General features: G+C 34.7%; 1 long non-coding RNA gene across 1 annotated transcript in view; it reads right to left on the bottom strand.

Moving 5' to 3' along the window:
* Positions 1-19,392, bottom strand: part of LOC139081813 (uncharacterized) — a 189,011-nt gene that overhangs the window by 167,467 nt on the left and 2,152 nt on the right. The window contains exon 4 of the long non-coding RNA XR_011537166.1: positions 18,041-18,222. This is a non-coding gene — a long non-coding RNA (uncharacterized lncRNA). The remainder of the gene's footprint in view (positions 1-18,040; positions 18,223-19,392) is intronic.

The following is a 19,392-nucleotide window of genomic DNA, read 5'->3' as shown; positions in this document are numbered from 1 at the left end:
CATGCCAGCGACTTAATTTAGGACTGTGAAATGCTTACCCCATCCTCCATTCCCTTATTTTTATTTAAACATAGAAAGCCATTTTTTAGCCTGCCACATTACCACACAGAATAAAAGGCCACATTCCAAAGGCATCCTGGTACCTTGGTAAGATATGACTCAATTCTGGTGAAAGAGACATAAACAGAATAGATTGGAGGTTGGCCAAGTCTCTTTAAAAGGGAGAGGCTATACCTTCTTCCTCTCTTACTTCGTTTTGCTACTGAAGACATCATTGCGATGGAGCATTTACACCAGAAATTTTGGACCCTGTGGGAGGAGTGTCACACCTTGGGATGCCAGAATGGAGATCTGGAGAGAGTCTGGATGACTTTGTAGCGTTCACTTCTGCCTAAGTTCCCTTCTACTGTGCTTCCTCCACAAGACTGAAATAAACTTCAGTCATTTTTAAGCACCTGTGATATGAGAGTATTTCTGTTCTGTGTAGCTAAGCTAATTCAGTCAATTCTAAATATTTGAACCAGATCTCTCTGATGAGCTCCAGTGCTATATAACAGGTTGCTATGTAATATTGAAAAGAACCTCACGGTTAATGTATCTGAAACCAAATTCAACCTGTGTCTCCCCCAGACTTCTTTTCTATATTTCATATCTTGATTAGCCATGCCAGTATCTGCCCACTTGTTCAAAACCTACATTATCCTAGAAGCTTCCTCTCTCGTTTGTAATATGAAATAGACAACAACAGTACTACTAAACAATTCTTGAATTCATCTCCTCCTTGAGTTTATCCCCATTTCAATAGTATGTTCTTTTATCTCTACCTCAATTACAGAAATTTCATTATACATCAATATGCTTACTGAATTTTATGCATCTGAGTAGGATATTTTGTGATATTGATCAATGATATCAATATTTTTATAGGCATTACTAATATCTAAAACTTACGGACAACAACTGGGGCAATTATTCTAGAAATAGGCTAAACAGCAATCGCAATACTACCAGTAGGATGTCTTATGCACACATTTTTAACATTTGTTCTTAAGTACTATAAGAAATCAATTAAATATGCTGGTATGATTGGTGATATTTATTCACTAAGGAATTCAGTCAGTATATAGATACAAACATGTGCCACATAACAACATTTCCGTCAAGGGCAGACCACATATATGATGGTGACCACATGGGATTAGGACCACATTGCCTAGGTGAGTAGAGGCTACACCATCTAGGTTTGTGTAAGTACACTCTATGATGTTCACACAATGACAAAATTGCATAACTATGCATTTCTCAGAATGTATCCCCATCTTTAAGTGACACATAATTGCATACGTATTTTTAAATCATCTTTATTCCAGTGGAGAAAAGATCAGATTTGAATTCTACAGTTAGCAAGTAGTAATTTTCTCACAAGAATATTTTGCCATCTCAGTTTATGCAAATAGTCATTAATGTGAATTGACTAAAAGAAAATAATAAAAAATATAACTTACAAAATAGTTCTACACATTAAAATTATATTACTTGACTTCTAGTTGAACATGTTTTTCCTCTGTTGCCTCTCAAAACTGTATTAAGGTGAGAAGTGAATGAATACCAAAAAGATACATATACACAAGAGAAGAAGAAGAAACGACAGGAGATGAGAGAGGTCAGGAAATTTTCTGGTAAAAGAAAAGTAGATGGATACAGAATAACTGACATAGCATAGTGAAGAAAGGCAATGCCAAAGTGCCCTTAAGGGTAAAGCCAACAGGAAGAAAGCCACGTGCATCTTTAGAGACCACTGAATTACTCAGGAATTCTAGGAGGCACTAGTAAAGCTAAAGCATATGGGCTAAAACTAAAAATAGGGAGATTTGTTAAAAGATGGAATAGATGACTTCTCAGATCTTTTTAACCTTCCCACCAGTCCTCAAAGTACCCCTCTCCCCTAAACATATGCTAACTTTATGGAGATGTTAAGCAAAATAGGATTTTAATTCTAGAGCACCAGACATGTGAGAGAGATGGAGGTAATGGACCCAAATAAAAACAGAAGGTTTAACATGAAAGTCTACATAGCCAAAAGTGGAATTCCCCAGCCCATTTTATATGTTTATCTGCAAGAGATTAGGAGATTTAGCTCTACAAAAATTAATCCAGGATAAATGATCTCTAGACATTGATATTTAAGAATCCCCAATTTAAATGACTCTCCCTACGCTAGGGGACATGTACCATTCTCAAGCTGACCTCACACACTGAGCGTCAAATCAACTCTTTTATTCTGAACAGTAAGTCAACATTTTAGTTCTCCATTTAAAACTGAAAGGATGGTCAATGAGTAACACACACGAAACAATCCTCTAAATGAAAAGTAGTGAACAAAATCAATAAAGAGAAAACGGGATCTAAGAAGAAATATAGGATAAGGATAATAATTCAATAGAAAATATTATTAAACTTTTCAGAGACATAGTAAAAAGGTAAATTCAGAGTAAAAGAATTCTTAGAAATTAAATATATGATAACACAAAAATATCCAATAGAAGGACTGGAAGATCAAGTGGAGAAAAAATTAAGGAACTGATTTAAATAAGTTTCAAGGAAAAAGTAGTACAAAGAAAATAGAAGAAAGGGAATTATTAAAAAATAGTACCAAAATATTTCCAAACACTGAAAGATATATATTTTCAGAATGCAGAAAGGTCCAGTGAGTACTCAGCTCAAAAAAAACGTGTTTTTTTTTTCTTTTGTGTGGAGCAGCACACATGTTGTATCATCTTGAAATTTCAGAATACCAAAGATAAAGAGAAAATTCTAAAATCTTCTAGACAGATAAACAAGCACAAAGGGTCACTTTATACAGATCTAAATCTAGGATCAGAATGTCATAAGATTTTCCAAGAGCAACCCTGGAAGCTAGAAGAAACAGATTAATACCTTCAACATTTGGAAGGAAAAGAATTTCTAAACTGGAATTATATCTTCAGTCAAATATGATGTTCGATAACTTTTTTTTTTCAGAATTGTAGGATCTCAAAAATGTAACTCCTAATATCTCTTTCTCATAAGTTTCTGGAGGACATGTTCACCTAAAATTAAGGAATAACCTAGAAAGAGGACAAACCTAAGACTGAACACAGAACTCCAAAGGGAATTTGGGGATGACGGTGAAAGGAAGTCCTGGATTGATAGTTGTATAGCTGACCTACAGGTCAGCTGTTGCCGAACAGAACAAGAAGCTGTCAGTGAAAAAGGAAAAATAAGAGAACCTAAAGATTACCTGATGTGTTTGCACCAAGAGAATTTTATAGTGCTTTTAGAGAATTTATATAGGTAAATACAACTGAAAGACATGATAAAATACGTTAACAACTCCAGATAAAAACGGTTGCACAAGAAAGCAATTATATTCATAGTATATAGTATTTAGGTCAGATATAAATAAATTTACATACTCATAAAATGTAAACATCGAATAATGTCTTAACCAAAAATTATAATAAGACTCTAGTGGGATAATGGAAGAAGTGTGTTTTTATACGTATGAGGAGATTGTTAAAAAAGCTTCTATTCTGGGAAATTAATAGATACATACAGTCTAAAATTGAGAGATCAAGGAATAGAAATATGAATAAACTATTTAGATAGGTAGATACAAACACCAAAAGAAAAAGCTTACAAAGTTCAAACACTTTCCCCTGGTGATAGGCATCTTGGATGGGGAGGGTGAGAGCTGAAGATGTCTCTGATTTTTGCACATTAAACTATTAGGTTAAAATGTATTCTAATCTATTACATTGAATAAATTAAATTAAAAAGTAGTTATTTTTAAGAAACTATAATAACTTAAAATATGTTAAGATCTAAAACAAGCCAATGTTTCCTAGAAAGATAAATGCCATGCTTAATTATATCAAAGTAATTAAAAATAATGCTTTGAATGTTTTCAACTATTTTTAAAACATTGAAAACCACTTGATCTCTAAGTATGTATACTTTTCTTATCTAAATTTTTACACTATTTATTTCTTTGGTATACTCTCTTTTCCACTGTGTTAAAAAAGTTCAATACCAGACTCAAATTTTCAGAAATTCTAAACCAATCAAGTGTGAATTAATGTATGATAGATCCTAAATGGCAAAATCCCAAATACTGGCATAAATTCTGCCTTTGATTCAGCCTCAACTGAAAAGCAGCAAAACTGAAAATAATCTCCATAAAAGTCCAATATTTACAACATAAAAAATAACTGTTAAGAAAAAATAAGAAACAGTCTTCATTACCTACTGAGGGGCAGGTAGGAAACACATAAACAAAGCGTTCCCCATTCTATTACTTGTGCATTATCAGGAGGCTTCAGTTCTGCAATTTATATTCCCCCTGTCTTGTGCTAATTTTAAGAAAAGTTACTGTTTGCTTTTTTACCAAAGTGAATAAGAAATGAAAACACTACCGGATTGGCCTGGCATAATGCTTTTGTAAAGGTGAAACCTTTAAGTGAAATCCAATGAGGCAGAGGAAATCAAATGAGCTCAAGGATTTAACTATATAACCAGGGAATAAAAGGTTATTCATTTTTGCAAAATCAAAGCAGTCTCTGACGAGTCTAATTAATGAATAAAATTCTTGTTTCTTTTACAATAGACCTTTAAACTATTTCTGCTCAGCAGTCTCAAAATGATTTCACTGGGAGGTACTGGAGTTATTGAGCTGAAATGGCAGCTGCTGTTTTTCTTAGTTTCCTTTATTCCGTAAAAGGATTCGTAACTTACATTTGGCTTCAAAAACACTTCTCCACTGGCAACTCCCCTCTGCTTTGTGTCTCCCGAAAAAGTTTAACCTAATTTAGAGTATTCAAAGGGGAAAGAATCAGGTTCTCTTAAAAAGTAATTAAAAGCATGATGCCTTTCATTCACTTGCTTCTAAATTAGGACTGCCCTTTCAAAAAAATAGTAAACTGAACCAGATAAAGTTCATCTTAGTAAATACTACAATTATCTGGGGATGGAAGGATCTCTATGTAAGCCGAGCTCTCCATCCCTGTGGTTTAGCAATATCCACAAGAAAGGAAGATTAAGCAGCTCTCAAACTGCATTTTGAACTGTTCAATAGATGTCAACGTAGTAAATCCCTTACTCTTAAAGATCAATGAGATATATTTTCATATTTGAATATTTCTTTATCACTAAAATATATTCAGTGCCTTCCCGGTAACAAAATATGATTGTTATTGACCATAGATTTACAGGCTTCAACAAAGTATTACTTAAATAAAAGTATACAATCTGGAATTTTTTTAGTGAGTCATTTTAGAGTGGCAACACTAAATCAAATGAGTGGGGAGAAATGTAAAAAGATGAAAAACCCTCTGACTCAGCTAAGAGCAAGCTCCCTCAGACTTTTCACAACTAAAGGTTTTTCTGAGGATAAGTAAAGTAACCAAATAGGTTATCTTCGTGTTTCTTAATTACTCTCATTTCTCCCAGAAAGATATTATATGAAATTTAACAATCATTCTATAGAAACTAAGACACACAGTTCAACTTAATGTGAGGAAATTAAGTTAGAAAAAAGACATCCACAGTTAAGTACATATAAGATCATTCTATATATTCTGTGCTAAAGTAGAGCTCATTGTATGAAGACGGAAGAAAAATTTAAATAATTCTTTGAACATTTAGAAGGATTATAAATATATTCATTAATTGCAATGTAAATCTATAACATGTTGGAAATTCTTTAGAGAAAAAACAGGTTTGCAGCAAATCAGGCATGGCAAATCAGTAAGCTAAATGGATATAGAGCATTTTTAAAAAAAAATAGATTGAATACAATCTGTAATGGTGTGATTTATCCATCAAAGTCTAAAAATAAAATAATCCATACAAAATAATTTTCTTTACAAAATAACTTTAAATATAACTAATCAGGGACTTCACAAACTTCTTAAATATATAAATGTGAACAATTATTATTATTAACGTATTTGTTATTAACTTTATATATAGATGTGGACCATTGTATTGAAATCATTCTGAAATGTATTAAAAACGTCTCTGTCTTATTAAAAGGAGTATAGGCAACAACATTGAACTGTTTCTTTTTGTCATCATTATGAATATCACATACACAGTGCTTCGTTGAACTCAACCAGATTTCTGTTTCTCTGCTTCCAAACCTAGTGATACTTCAAACTACATCCTCATTATCATCCATCTCTCCTTTCCAATCAATGTACAGCTATAACCTAGAAAGAACTAAATAGTGGTTCTCAAATTGGATACTGGGATTAGCCATATCACCTTATCACCTTTATGAAAAAATTTCTGTAAGCACCTACCACAATGTCCTAAACATACAGGAGTTCATTTCCTACTTTTTAAAATAAGTGATTAAATAAGTGTGTGAAGTTAGTAAGCAAATAAATAAGTAACCTTGGGACATGGGCATGCTGGTAAAATAAAACAATGAAATTTTAGGAGGAGAAAAGCTTCCTGAGCACTATAAGAGTGAGCATTTTGTAATTACAGACCTTGCATGCACAGAGGACATGACTTGCTCTAAGACCACCGCTTGTCTAATTACACAACTCACTAGTTGAGAGAAACCTTATAAGGCATACGTATGCAGATAGCACACTCCAGAAGCGCCCATCATATTGACATTTAGCATGTTTAAGCATTTCCATTACAATTGAAATACAAATCATATTTTTGCAAAGGCCAACGGAGGCAGGTTCTTAGAGCAGACAAATTTGACAAAGTTCTTTGTCATCAGTTTCCATGTGAAACTGATTTGCTCAAATGACAGTAACTAGATTTTTCTTCGCTTTTAATTTCTTTCTTTTTATTATTGTTTAGCTTTTCCCCATGGAAGGGAAAGATTTTACTGAAGCAACCAACAAATTTCTCTGAAGTCTCCTGCTGGAGATTCAACACTTTAAACCCAAGTTTTGCCTCCACTGACACATTCTTAAATACTACCTCATGTTTCTTCAAAAAGAAAAAAAGCAGCTATCAAAAAATGGCAACCTACTCTACATCCAGACACCCCTTTACTTTAAAAACCTTCCTACCATTAGAATGACAGAGTTGTTTTAGTGGTTCTCCCGCTAATTTAGTGTTTGGGGCAAACTGTCTAGTGGGAAAACATTCAATTTAGTGGCTAATGAGAAATCTACTTTAAAGCAACTCCTGAAGGAAATCTTAAAAAAGAACAGCTAAAGCGGTGTTTGTTTTCTCTTCCCATGGCACAACAACCATAGTCACTTACTAATAAGCCACTCTACTTCATGTCAGTTCTATTACCCTCACAAATTTCAGAGGGAAAAAGTACTTAATTTTAAATTAAGAGATCCTCTTAACCTGCTCTGCTTTTCCTCTTCTCCAGAGCACTTTTCACTTGCTAACATATTAGATTCTTAATGCACTTAGTGCATTCATTTGTTGTTGTCTGTATACACACTAAAATGAAGGTGAGAATATTTGTCTGTTTTATTCACTCGTGTATCCCAAGCAGCTTGGCACATGGTAGGTACTCAATATGTATTTCTTGAATCAATAAATGAATTAACCAAATTTTTTTGCCATTTTTTATTTCAAATTGAAGTTATATGGGTCATTACGAGTTATTCATTTCTGGAGGACCTTATATTTAATAAAGGTGAGTTCACAGAAGTTAAGGGTCTGAAATCTAGATTATCATATAAATCCACGCAAGCATAACCGAAATGAATGATTTTTTCCTACACCCTAGCCAAATATGCAAAATAGGTCAGCTGGACTTAATGCAATATCCACATCTTGAAGATGTTTTTTATTTTTTATTAAACCTAAGCATCAGTAGTGGGAAGGATTGAGATTTCAACTAATACATTTTTTAAAACTTTTTAACGAGACTTACCCGGTGGGAATGTGGTAGCTCTAAGCATAACATTTGTTTCAGGTAAAAAGATACTCATTTGTAACTTGCTATTTGACTCAGAAGCTATCCAGGAGAGTAAATCATTCAAAAATAGGGTGGATAAAACCTGGGGCCCATTGCATGTCTCCAGCCCAAATAGGAGACTTTGGGCTGATCTTGTATTTTAACAGATTTTCATGGCTTTGCTTTATTTTTAAAACGAAATTAGCTCAATACATTAGCTAATGTCTCCTTGGGTTATATGGTTATAAAAAGAGCTATATGGTCGACAATTCTATGCCTGTTTTAAACTCCAAATACTTAAGTGTTCAGACTTCTGAATGCTGGAGAACAACCTCTTATCAAAAAACAATAAAATTCATTAGAAAGTACTTGAGAAACCTTCAAGTTTAGAGAATTTATCTTGTTGACCTTGAAAAAGAGGAGGAAAAAAAATCTGAAGAAATAGCTTCTATCTGAATTTCTTTAAAGCTGCTTCTTTCCTATTAGAATTAATGTTTATATATCAGCTTGAGAGAACCAAATGATCCTGAAACAATCCGCCAGCACTCATATGAGCATTTGCAAGCAAGCACATCTATTGGAAAATTATAAGCTACACATGGGCCAAGAATGGCAAAGTAATTGAGTGCATTAAAATGAATAAACAATTTATGGTGGCGAAGAGGACAATCAAAGCAAACAAACAAATAAAAAACCCACACTGAAGAAAACATAAAAGCAAGTCAGTACTGCTTACTTATCAGTGGTAGTATTGCGTAACATCAGCCCTTCACTGATAATTTTTGACTTGACCCTGGGAAAGTGTCTGAATCTATGCAATTCTGAATTTTCTCCTCAGTACAGGAAGAACTTGGATTAGATAAAGGACGTCAGTTTAAAAGAAAAAAGGGTGTGGTATTTCACAAAGTGTAATATGTAAAACAAAACAACAGGAAAACTTCAGGGCATGAAAGTTTGACCTGCTTTCCTCTTTGGCTCTCAATTCTTCTCTCTCTGCCCACCCCGCCCGCCCGCCCTGCCCCTGCATATGCTTCTTCTTTTTTTTTTTTTTTTTGAGGAAGATTAGCCCTGAGCCAACATCTGACACCCAATCCTCCTCTTTTTGCTGAGGAAGACTGGCCCTGAGCTAACATCCATGCCCATCTTCCTCTCTTTTATATGTGGGATGCCTGCCACAGCATGGCTTGACAAGTGGTGCATAGGTGTGCACCAGGGATCCGAACCAGCGGACCCTGGGCCATCAAAGTGGAATGTGCGCACTTAACTGCTGAGCCACCGGGCCAGCCTCCCCAGCATGCTTCTGAGTTACCTTCATGAAACCTGTGCTGCACTTGTGAAGGTCTCTGGAAGGAATGGACTGCTGTTATGCCTGATGTTCTTATTCTCCATGAGATGCCACGGTATGGCTATCGATCATCAATTTAAGGTTGATTCTGTTTCTCTACATCATTTATAACGTTATTATCATCCTCCTGAATATAATGCTTTCAGCGTGGATATCACGCATAAAGAACAGCAATTTCATACTTAACATTCTCAAAAGATAGATATCACAGCTCAGGATAGTAAATCAAGAAAGTAGTGCATTTTTACAACTTGGCAATCAAGGCACATTTGCTTATGACTTTTAAAACAGAAAATGTAAAGGGACAATAAGAAAATTTTCTGTCGCTAGTTTGAGATATAATTCTAAGAATCCTTTCAGCTTTAAAATTCTGATTTTAATTTTAAATCAACTTGTCAGTGAATATTATACTCTTTTGAATGTATCTTTATTTAATAACATTTTTTTAATAAAACTTCTTAACTATCTTTCAGAATGAACCTGAGATTTAAAATACTTCCTAAGAGCACTCTCTCATCTGAGAGAGTTTCTTTGATGTTCTTATATTAACAACGAAAAGGAGGAGGGAGTTTAGAATGGGGGCTAGAATGAGAAAAAGCTTCAATATAAAATTGTAAGCAATTGAAATATCTTGTATATACCTGCAACAAAACAGGGAATTTAGCTGTGTATACTGCCACCTATAATTCACTGAAGTATAACATTCTTCTCAGATAAAAGAAGGAAATTCACAAATGTCCCAGAACGCAATAAAAATTCATCAGGGACTGTGTGAACGTCAGCAATTTAAGACAACAGCACCATATTAAAAAAGATGTCCTTAAATGCCATGGCCTTTATTTCTTCCTTTACCCATCTAATGCAAAATTATTAAAGTTGAAATAAAACTCTAACATTAATAACATTTCTGCCTTTACATCTAAAACTTTTCTTCATATGTGGGTAAAATTTAACAGCACAGAAATAAATAGAGGAGCTCTTGTTACCATCTTTGATCTATGAATCAGATCTCATGCTTTCGTACATCTCCTTATTTTAAACATAAAAATATTACATAAGTTATGAGAATGCTAGCTAAACTTAAACTACTAACTTTAAGGGAGAGGAAGAAAAGTATTTTTTTAAAGAGGTATTCATTTTAAAATTGTAAATGAATTTTCCCATCTCAACATAGCTTAATTCTGACATGACATTAAAAAGAATCATGATAAAGATCAATAGATTTTTTAAATAAATAAATCATGTGTTCTAGGTTACTATCTACTTATTCTTTGTCTTTCAGAGATAAACACAATCTTATATATTTTAATTCTAGAAAAAATATAGCTAATCAGATAAAGAAAAAGATACTAAAAGATAAATTAAGAAACAAAAAAGTTTAGAAAAACTCTAATGTAAATTTCAGTAAGAAATAAATAACCATAAAACAGCCAGTAACTTAGTTTTCCAATCAGAAGAGATTGTCAAAGCTATCTTTGCATATTAGAAAAAGACTCCAGTATTCCAAAAAACACTCTCTGCTTGGAATCTGAAAAACAGGTTACTATTTAAGGACTCTCCAACTGCAAGAAGGCTCTTCCTTGAGTTTCTGGGATCCCAAAAGCAAAAGTTGGGATTTGTTTTTCCTGATAATGAGAAACACATTCAAAGGCTAACAGTCTTAATTTCCTCTCTTCCCACACTAACGTCAAAAGAGACTCAGGTTGCAGTAGGTCAAAACTTTCAAGCCTGATTTCCCCTTCCAGAATCTCTACCTGTTGCTACCAACAGCAGTTTCAGCTGACAGAGGGTACTAAGGAGTAACTCCCGTGAGAGGGCTACTGCTCTCCACTGAGTGCTTAGCATCACGGGAAGAGCTTCCCATTTCTGCTGTCCCTCAGATACTTCTGTTTGGGGAGTGTCTTTTTCCAACACTTCAGGAGTAGACCTGAACAGCACAGTGTTAAGCCCTTTCAAAATACATATCTGGAGTGATGTAAACATTCCATATGGGAAAGGATTTCAATCTAAAATGGACCCCGAGGATATTAAATTGAGAATCCCTCGCATGCGTCCTCAGCAAAACAAAACAAGAACGGAGAGACTGATTTTTCCATAAATGCCTGTCTTACAGAAGACTGAAACGTATCTCCTGACCAATGAACATCGGTCAAGAATCTCTCCCCATCCTCAAGCCAATGAATTTACTGCTTGACCTCTGGCTGGACTCCTTGTCCATCAATACAGCCTGCCCCAAATCCTCAGCAGACTCACCTACTGTAGGCTGCTACAGTTTTGGTTACCGAATTGCAATTCCTCTGCCATTCCCGAATAAACTCAATTTCTGGTAATTCAAGTTTGCCTCAGTTTACCTCTTTATCTATGTTGACAGGTACTACTATAGATCTAGTTTTCCCATGACTTTCTATTTTTATTTAATGCTCAAGTCAATCTAGAATTTGTTTTTGTATATTGTGTAAGGTGAAAATGAAACCTTTCCTTTCACAACAGACATGCCACTTCTCCACTGTAAACCAAGCAAACCTCTACATATAGTGTCATCTGACTTTGTGTGATCTATCCTGTTTCACTGATACATGCATACTTGCTTATAACAAAAACATAGTTTTAACCACTATGCCTTTTTTTTCTTACATGTGTGTACATGTGTGTACTTTACATTTACACTTAAACCCTTTCATTCTGGCCAATTAATCCCAGCTTTATTAGCCTGGGAAAGCCTCACAGGATTACTCTTAATCCTGCATGTATGAAATAACTACTAACCTGATTACAGAATTAAGTATTTTCAAATTCTATAATATCGAAACCACAAACAATATGGGTTTGTCAGTTATGGAATAAGGAAGCTGGGGAATAAAAAAAGATAAAAGAAAATATACTCTGGTTACCAAGAGCCTTTTTTGAACTGACATACCTCCATTTCCGGAGACTAAAGAACAAAGAAGCTAGAAACAAGGCAGTGTCCCCCTCTTGCTTGAAATTCAGGACATTGGTTTGAACCTACCAAGTCAATCAACCTTCCTTTTTAACTTCACCCTGAAACACACTTCTAAATTACAAGATCTCCTGTTTCTGCCTAAAGGCAGCAAATTTCCTCCCATCTCAGCCATATTTTCTCTTAACATCTAATATTCTAATCACAGAGGACTCCTTGGCTTGTCATCTTGACCTCATAAAAAGAATAAAACAATTCAGAATACTGGCCATTTTACTTACTCTGTTTATGCTTATACAGTCAACATAGTATATATGAAATAAGATGAATATTAGAAAACAAGGTAAATCATAAGATGACCTATAACGTTTGAGTAGTAGTTTGGAGAGAGAAACAGTGCATTTTGTTAGTTGTAAGCAAGGGATAAAGTGTTTTTAACACACTTGTAATGGAAAGTCGATTTTCCATCTGAGGTAAGCTTTCTTTGAAATAACCAACTTAAAAAGATCTTTCTTAAATACAGATTATTAGAAACATAGCTTGTAGAATTGAGTATAATATCTTAGAAATATCTTTTAAGATGAATAATAGTAGAAAGTTAAAAAGGTCAAGCATTCATTCATTTGGTCAGCACATCTTTATTAAGGACTAGCTATGTAGCCAAAAAATCCATCAAAAATGTGACCATTCAGCTGAACGCTTGCTAGATTCCTTGGGTTTAACAATACTTCTCTCTCTTGTCTTGTCCAGCAGAATGAAAATATATTCTTATTAAATTAGGTACTTGGTTTGGTAGTCTGACTGGACAAGCTCAAAAAAAATGTTTTGAGAAAATCAGCAATCAGCACTTTCCCATTAAATTAGCAGCAGAAGCCAAGGTTCTCAAATATATATGCTAATGAATGAGCAATAATATTAGGTTTTATCATAATTCTAAGTCTGAACATTGGCTATGAGCCCAAGCCATACCAGAAACATTACTCAGGTGCAAATGCTGAATGAGGATCTCACCCACCTCCGCTGATCTTAAATTTGGCCAAGTTCTTGCGGGTGGGGATAGAGGGAACAAATCAAAGGAAACAAAATTGAGGCTGCCTGGCATCATAGATTTGAGGAACTGGGTCCAAAATTGGGATATTGACTCATAATTGAGAAGATTAATTTGCTCCTTTTATGATCTCTATGGAAAAGCTTTTTGCCATCGATGCCTTCACTTCTTGGCTGTGCAAGTCCCTCTGACCCACTTCAGATCTTTCTTTCCACTAATCTGTATCATTGTTGCCTTTAAAATCATAACAAAACTGTCCTTCTCTAGAAATCTTTGCTTAATTAACTTTATTCTAGTCTTTGCTTTACTCCCTGTGCACTCACACTCATAGTCATTATATGTTTCTCCATACTGTTTAATAAAGTTACTTAAACCTTTGTACGCGTATTATTTACTTATCAAATTAAATATGAATCCTTTAGTAATACATCTATGATTTACATTTATTTTCCATTCTCTCAGTATTCCTATGGCTGTGCTCCCATCACACCAGCACCAATGCATGTTTTTGCTTCTAAACTTTTAACTTACTAAAGAGAATAATAATAACAGCAATACAAGGCAGAAAAATGGCAAGGAGGAGAACACTGAAGAGAAAGTCAAATACAACTGAGGCTTGAGGCTCAGAATTGGTCATTCTAATAAATTCATTCTATTTTAAGTGACTGATTTTCACCAATTTGTTTTTACTTTTGAGAATTTTAGTACTCACTGACATGAATAGAGTAGTAAGTATTAAGATTTTACATCAAGGAATTGGAAGAAAAATAAGTGAACCTATCAAATAAGAGTCTTTTAATTCTAAAATTTTAATAAATATGAAAATAAGAAAAATAGTTTACAATGAAAGAGCCATGTTCCTATGAAAATGATTTAAAAAATCTATCTATATATCAGTTTTATCATATAAATTTAAACTTACATAAAATTGAAACTTATCTGGAAGGAAGCAAATAACAGTGTTAAAACAACATGATTATGAAAAAAGATCATTATTGATTTTTATGTTTTGAAGTCCACTTAAAATTTAGTTAGTCTTCTTCATTTATTATTTGCATCTAGTCTTCAAAATGATAATTTCCTGCAAAATAGGGACAATGTAAAATTGTTTTTGCACCTCAAAGTAAATACTTTAGTTTGTGTTTCATAAAGGAAATAAAACCACCAGGAAAATCAATGAGAATTATTCTCGATAAATATCTTATTTAAGGACTACCTCATTCAAAACACCTTGCCATAATAATACTTAACATTTACTGAGAGTCTACTGTGGGCCAAGAATTTTACATATATCATTTCAGTTTAAGCCTCACACTGACTCAATAAGGTCAATATATATTTTAACAGATGTTTAGAACAGTTGGCACACTTTGACACAGTTTCAGAGGAGTTAAGGAATTTGACAAAGTTCAAATATTTGGAGAAGCAGAGATTTGAGCCCAATTTGGTTTAATTCTCAAGTTTATGTTCTTCTTAACATACTGTATCATGGCCTGCCACAGTTGGGTGCCTTCCAAAGTGAGTAAGATATAGAACATACCTTATAGGGCCCACATTACACATACTCTGAATTACTGGGCACCCTTTAAAAGAAGTATGATATTTTTCTTCTGTCAATACTTATTACCAAAATAGCAATACATATTTTACCTACAGTAAGCAAATAAGACTTCACAATCATCTTCTTTTGTCTATTTCTTTGCATATTTAAAGTTATTTTTGTTTCCTTCCATTTTCTACTGGTACAAGATTGTAAAATAAATTTAATTGTTTAATTGCCAGAAATTTCAAATTAAAACAATCTTTTCTGAGCAACATTGAAGAAATTAGTATAAAGGGATAGCTGAAATTTTGCTTAATGAAACAAAGTTTCCCTTTTAAATTAAAGATCAGTTCAGAAATATATACAAATAAACACTAACAGTTGCATTGTGTAAAATGGGTGTTCTTCTTGTTTTTTCCTGGCTGTTAACCTCTGATTAAGTGAGCAAGGCAATGCTTCAGGGACCATTGATCAACATGGTGTTTTTCATGAATGGATGGAGCAGAGCTTCCTTCCTTTTGGACGCATTTGTGTTATCAATTTCCATTTTCAGTTACTAAAATCTATGACTCTCATATTAAGCATTTCTGCATGAGAAAGAGATGGTTGCTTATAACCTCATTCACTTGTAAGAAAACATATTCAAGCTTTGGTTTCCTGACAAAACCTCAAAAAAAAAAAAAAAACCCTCAAATATATGTATGAATTCCTCCACAGCTCAACTCAATGACATACCAGCCGTTTTGACTAGGATAAAACCAGTACTCCTGTCAGTACAAAATCTGAGTAAAGCCCATCTTTAAATTAATTCACTTTTTGTTTTACCTCCCAAGTAAATCCAACTCAGATAGAGAAGAGAAACATCATAGTGCATTAAATGAGCCTAGGCACCAAAAGGCCTAGATTTGAATTTTGTATTAATTTGATGAGTTATTTAAATTCTGAACATCCTTAGTATCCTTATCTATATTATTGGGATGATAATACTTATAGATATGGGGGAAAATGTTATAACTTACGTAAGAATACTTGGCACACATTGGCTGTTTAAAAACCACTAGTCACTTTCACCTAAAAAAAAAAGTGAAATTACAATAAAATAAAGCATTTTACAGTATAGAATTGCCAAGCCTATCAAATAAGATCTCATGAAAAATAAGTCTCATATACAAAGAGTTATACTAACCAGGCAGTCAAACTGAGAGAGACGCTTTTTTAAGTTGAAGTAATTATTTTACTATTTGTTCTGTTTACTATTGTAATTCTAATAACTAATATAATTCTATGTTTGATATTCTTTCCACGGTGTCTATCTCCAATAAGGTTTTCAAAACTCTTCAGAAAATAACTCTATGACTTGTAACCCTAATTACAATTTGGGTAATCTCATTTTGTATTTATAAAATCAAGGGGCTTCCTCTTAAGAAAACAATTTATACTTGCCCAGGCACACATTAGTATTATGCTGACTGTAACACTGTCAAATAAGAAGCAACCCACTGGGAATGAAGAAAGAGAGAATTCTAGACACCTTTTCTCTTATTCATGTAAACTTAATGAGGGCTTGCAATTAATTTTTGAAATTGTTCTATATCGACCTTAATGTTTAAAGCTTCATTTCTACCTCGGGGCCCCATCAGTAAAACCCACACATCATCCCTGTTAGCAAAGCAGCTGGCTTTTCAAATGTGATGTCTTGTAGTTCTTATTTACAAACCTAATCACATCATTGATTTTAGTAATCTTTCAGTAAGAGTGATTATTAATGCTGTCAAAAGCCGAAGCTGGGATTCTTTTTTTTTTATTTTTCTTTTTTAAGTAAACCTGGATAATTAAGATTAAGTCTAATAATGCAACTCTAGAGGCCTCTGGGCAATTAGAACCTTTCTGTGGTTGAGCATGTAATACAGAAAAGACACTATCTTCACTTAAAATTCTACACACACCCTAAAATACTTACTTATATAAGCCACAAATGGTTAAATAAAAATGCTAAGTACTCATCATATCACAGAGGTAACTAGATTTTTTTTTATTTTTCAGACTCGAAAACAAGCACGAGATAAAATTTTATTTATTTATTTATTTATTTATTTGTAATTTAAGACAGCCATAAGATCTATTTCGTCTACTAAGGCCAAAAAGACGAAGGCATATCACCTTGTTACTAACTCTCTTTAGTCTACTAAAGACTCAAGTGTGTCTTTAACATACTAAGAAATTAAACAATGCACAGAAAAAATAGGATAAGACAAATATGAAGAGGATAAGTGACACTTTGGAGAAATTAGATTTTTCAATATCCAAAGCAATAAAGGAAAAGAGTAAGATGAGGTAATGCATTTTGATCTTCAGAAAAAGAGGTCATGATGTAATAAAGATTGTCATTCTAAATCAGATCTATTTATTTGCATTCTGAAAGGTGTGGAACAAAACATAAATTTCCAAAGGACTTTTTTTTTCTATCACTAAAAGACACAATAAGTGAAGGAGCTGACAAGAATGTTAGTATGTTCAATGTTCATCACGACCCCCTATACTTAGGAAAAATATATATATTTGGAACCAGTATCAAACACCATTGCCTAATTTAAAAATATTCCTGGACTTCTTTTGATCGATATCTCTTATAGAAAGGATGAGAGTATAGCATCTGAACCGAGACAGTATTATTAGAAAATGATATCGTGGGCATTAGGATGTATAATTCATGTTGCTTTCATTTGCTCAGACCATTGTAAAAATCCATAAATCATTTTCTTGTTCATGTATTGCTTAAGTGCAATTTGTCATTTTGCATTAGAGGGTTGCTTCAGCTCATCAGTGTCTTTAATTCACTGTTTAGAGTTTAACAAAATGCTGGCCCTGTCTGAAAACTGAAAAGACACTGACATGTGAAGCCACACTAATATCAACCAGGTTAAACAAAACGGAGAAGAACATTGCTACTTTGAATATCAAGTAATGCCTAATAGAATATCTAGTATTCTCGGTCCCCAAAACATGGATTGGTTTGTTCTCTGTTGGGTTCAAAGCATTAGAGCACAGTAACTAAAGAGTTAGCTGAATGCTTATAATAGCATATGCCACAAATCTTTTCCAGAAACTCTAGTCAACATACACTCTTTACTGTAGATAAACAAAAACTAACGCAGTGTCTGTGGCCCTGGCTCCAAAGCCTTGCCTTCCTAACCTGAAGCTAGGTCACACTACGACAAATAATCTTATTTCGTGGTTACCCATAAGAGATGCCACGTGGTCCAGGTCCTTGGTGTTGGTTCCTTGCTGGGAATGACAAGTGCCAGGAACCATCCAGCTCAATCCTGGCCGAGCCTAGTGTTTGAAAGACTCCTTATTGACAATTTTAATTTTTTTCTCCCATTTCTTTAAAAAAAAATCTTCTCTCAAAGCTCTGGGCACACTGCAATAATAAAAGGATTTAGAAACAAATTGCTTTCAAGTCAAGTTAAGTCATTGCAAACACTCATTTATCCAAACGCTGGTTAACAAACTTGTTTCCCTCCTGCCTTTTCTAGAAAAGGGTAGGGAAGAAAGCAACCCGTTGCCTAGTTTCAAAGTTTGTAACTCTGTGTATAGAACTCCTTTGTGGGATCCTTAGCTGCCCCGACCCCGCCATTTCTGCTGCATTTGGAGCCCGGTGAAATAGACGAATATGCATTATCACTCTCATACACCAAGCAGGACTTCTATGAAAATTGATTTTGATAACCCTCCTCCAAATAATAACTACTATCTCCCTCTGTTTTAGGATGAAATTTGTTTTGGCCCAGATGGTTGGTTGGCGCTCCTGGAGGGGGGTTCTGTTCCCTAGAGATTGCTTCTCCCTTCCGGTTCCAGTAAGGGGGGGGGGGGGGGACGTCGAGGGAAACAGTACACATAGTACACATGATATTCTGCACTCAAAGAGGTCGTCAACCCCACCACCGAGGTTGTTATTTATATAATACGGCCTCACTAATTTCTGGGGTCTACCGAAAGGAGAGTGAAAAAAAAAAAAAGGAAACAGGAAAAAAATCTGGTTGATTTTTTACAGCAAGGTAGAAAGTAAACTGGTTACATTTAGGAGGCATTTTTTAAAGGAACCTTTAAAGTATTTGTTTTGCGGTTCACGGGGTGAGGCTGTTTAATGGTTCCAGGGTAAGGAGGTAGAGAAGACAACCCCAGTATCTGAATCTTGGCCCGAACTAAATGCTCTTGCAATTGCCCTTGGCTGGGGCTGCCTAGAGGGAGGCGGGCGGCCGGGCGCGGGTCTGTCCTTCGCGGCAGAAGACCCCAGCGTTTTCTCGTGGGGGCCGGGGCGCCTCGGAGACTAGAAGTCAGAGATGCGAGACCTCTAGAGGACCCGGGTTCGCGTCGCCGGCGCGTACAGAGGCCTCGGCGACCCAAGAAATCCTGCAGAGCCCCCAACAGGCGAGCCCTGCCGAAGGAGAGCTCCAAAGCAAAATTCTCTGGCTTGCCCTATGCTGCTTTCGCCGCTAGGAGACGCCTGTAACCCACGTTTGCAGAGAGTTCCCCTTTCAAACAACTGCTACCAGAAGAAAAAAAAAAATGCAGCTCAAGCGTTACAGTA

The sequence above is a fragment of the Equus przewalskii genome, chromosome 2 (genome assembly GCF_037783145.1).
Source record: "Equus przewalskii isolate Varuska chromosome 2, EquPr2, whole genome shotgun sequence".
Taxonomy (NCBI): Eukaryota; Metazoa; Chordata; class Mammalia; order Perissodactyla; family Equidae; genus Equus; species Equus przewalskii.
This window is presented reverse-complemented; position numbering and strand designations above follow the sequence as displayed.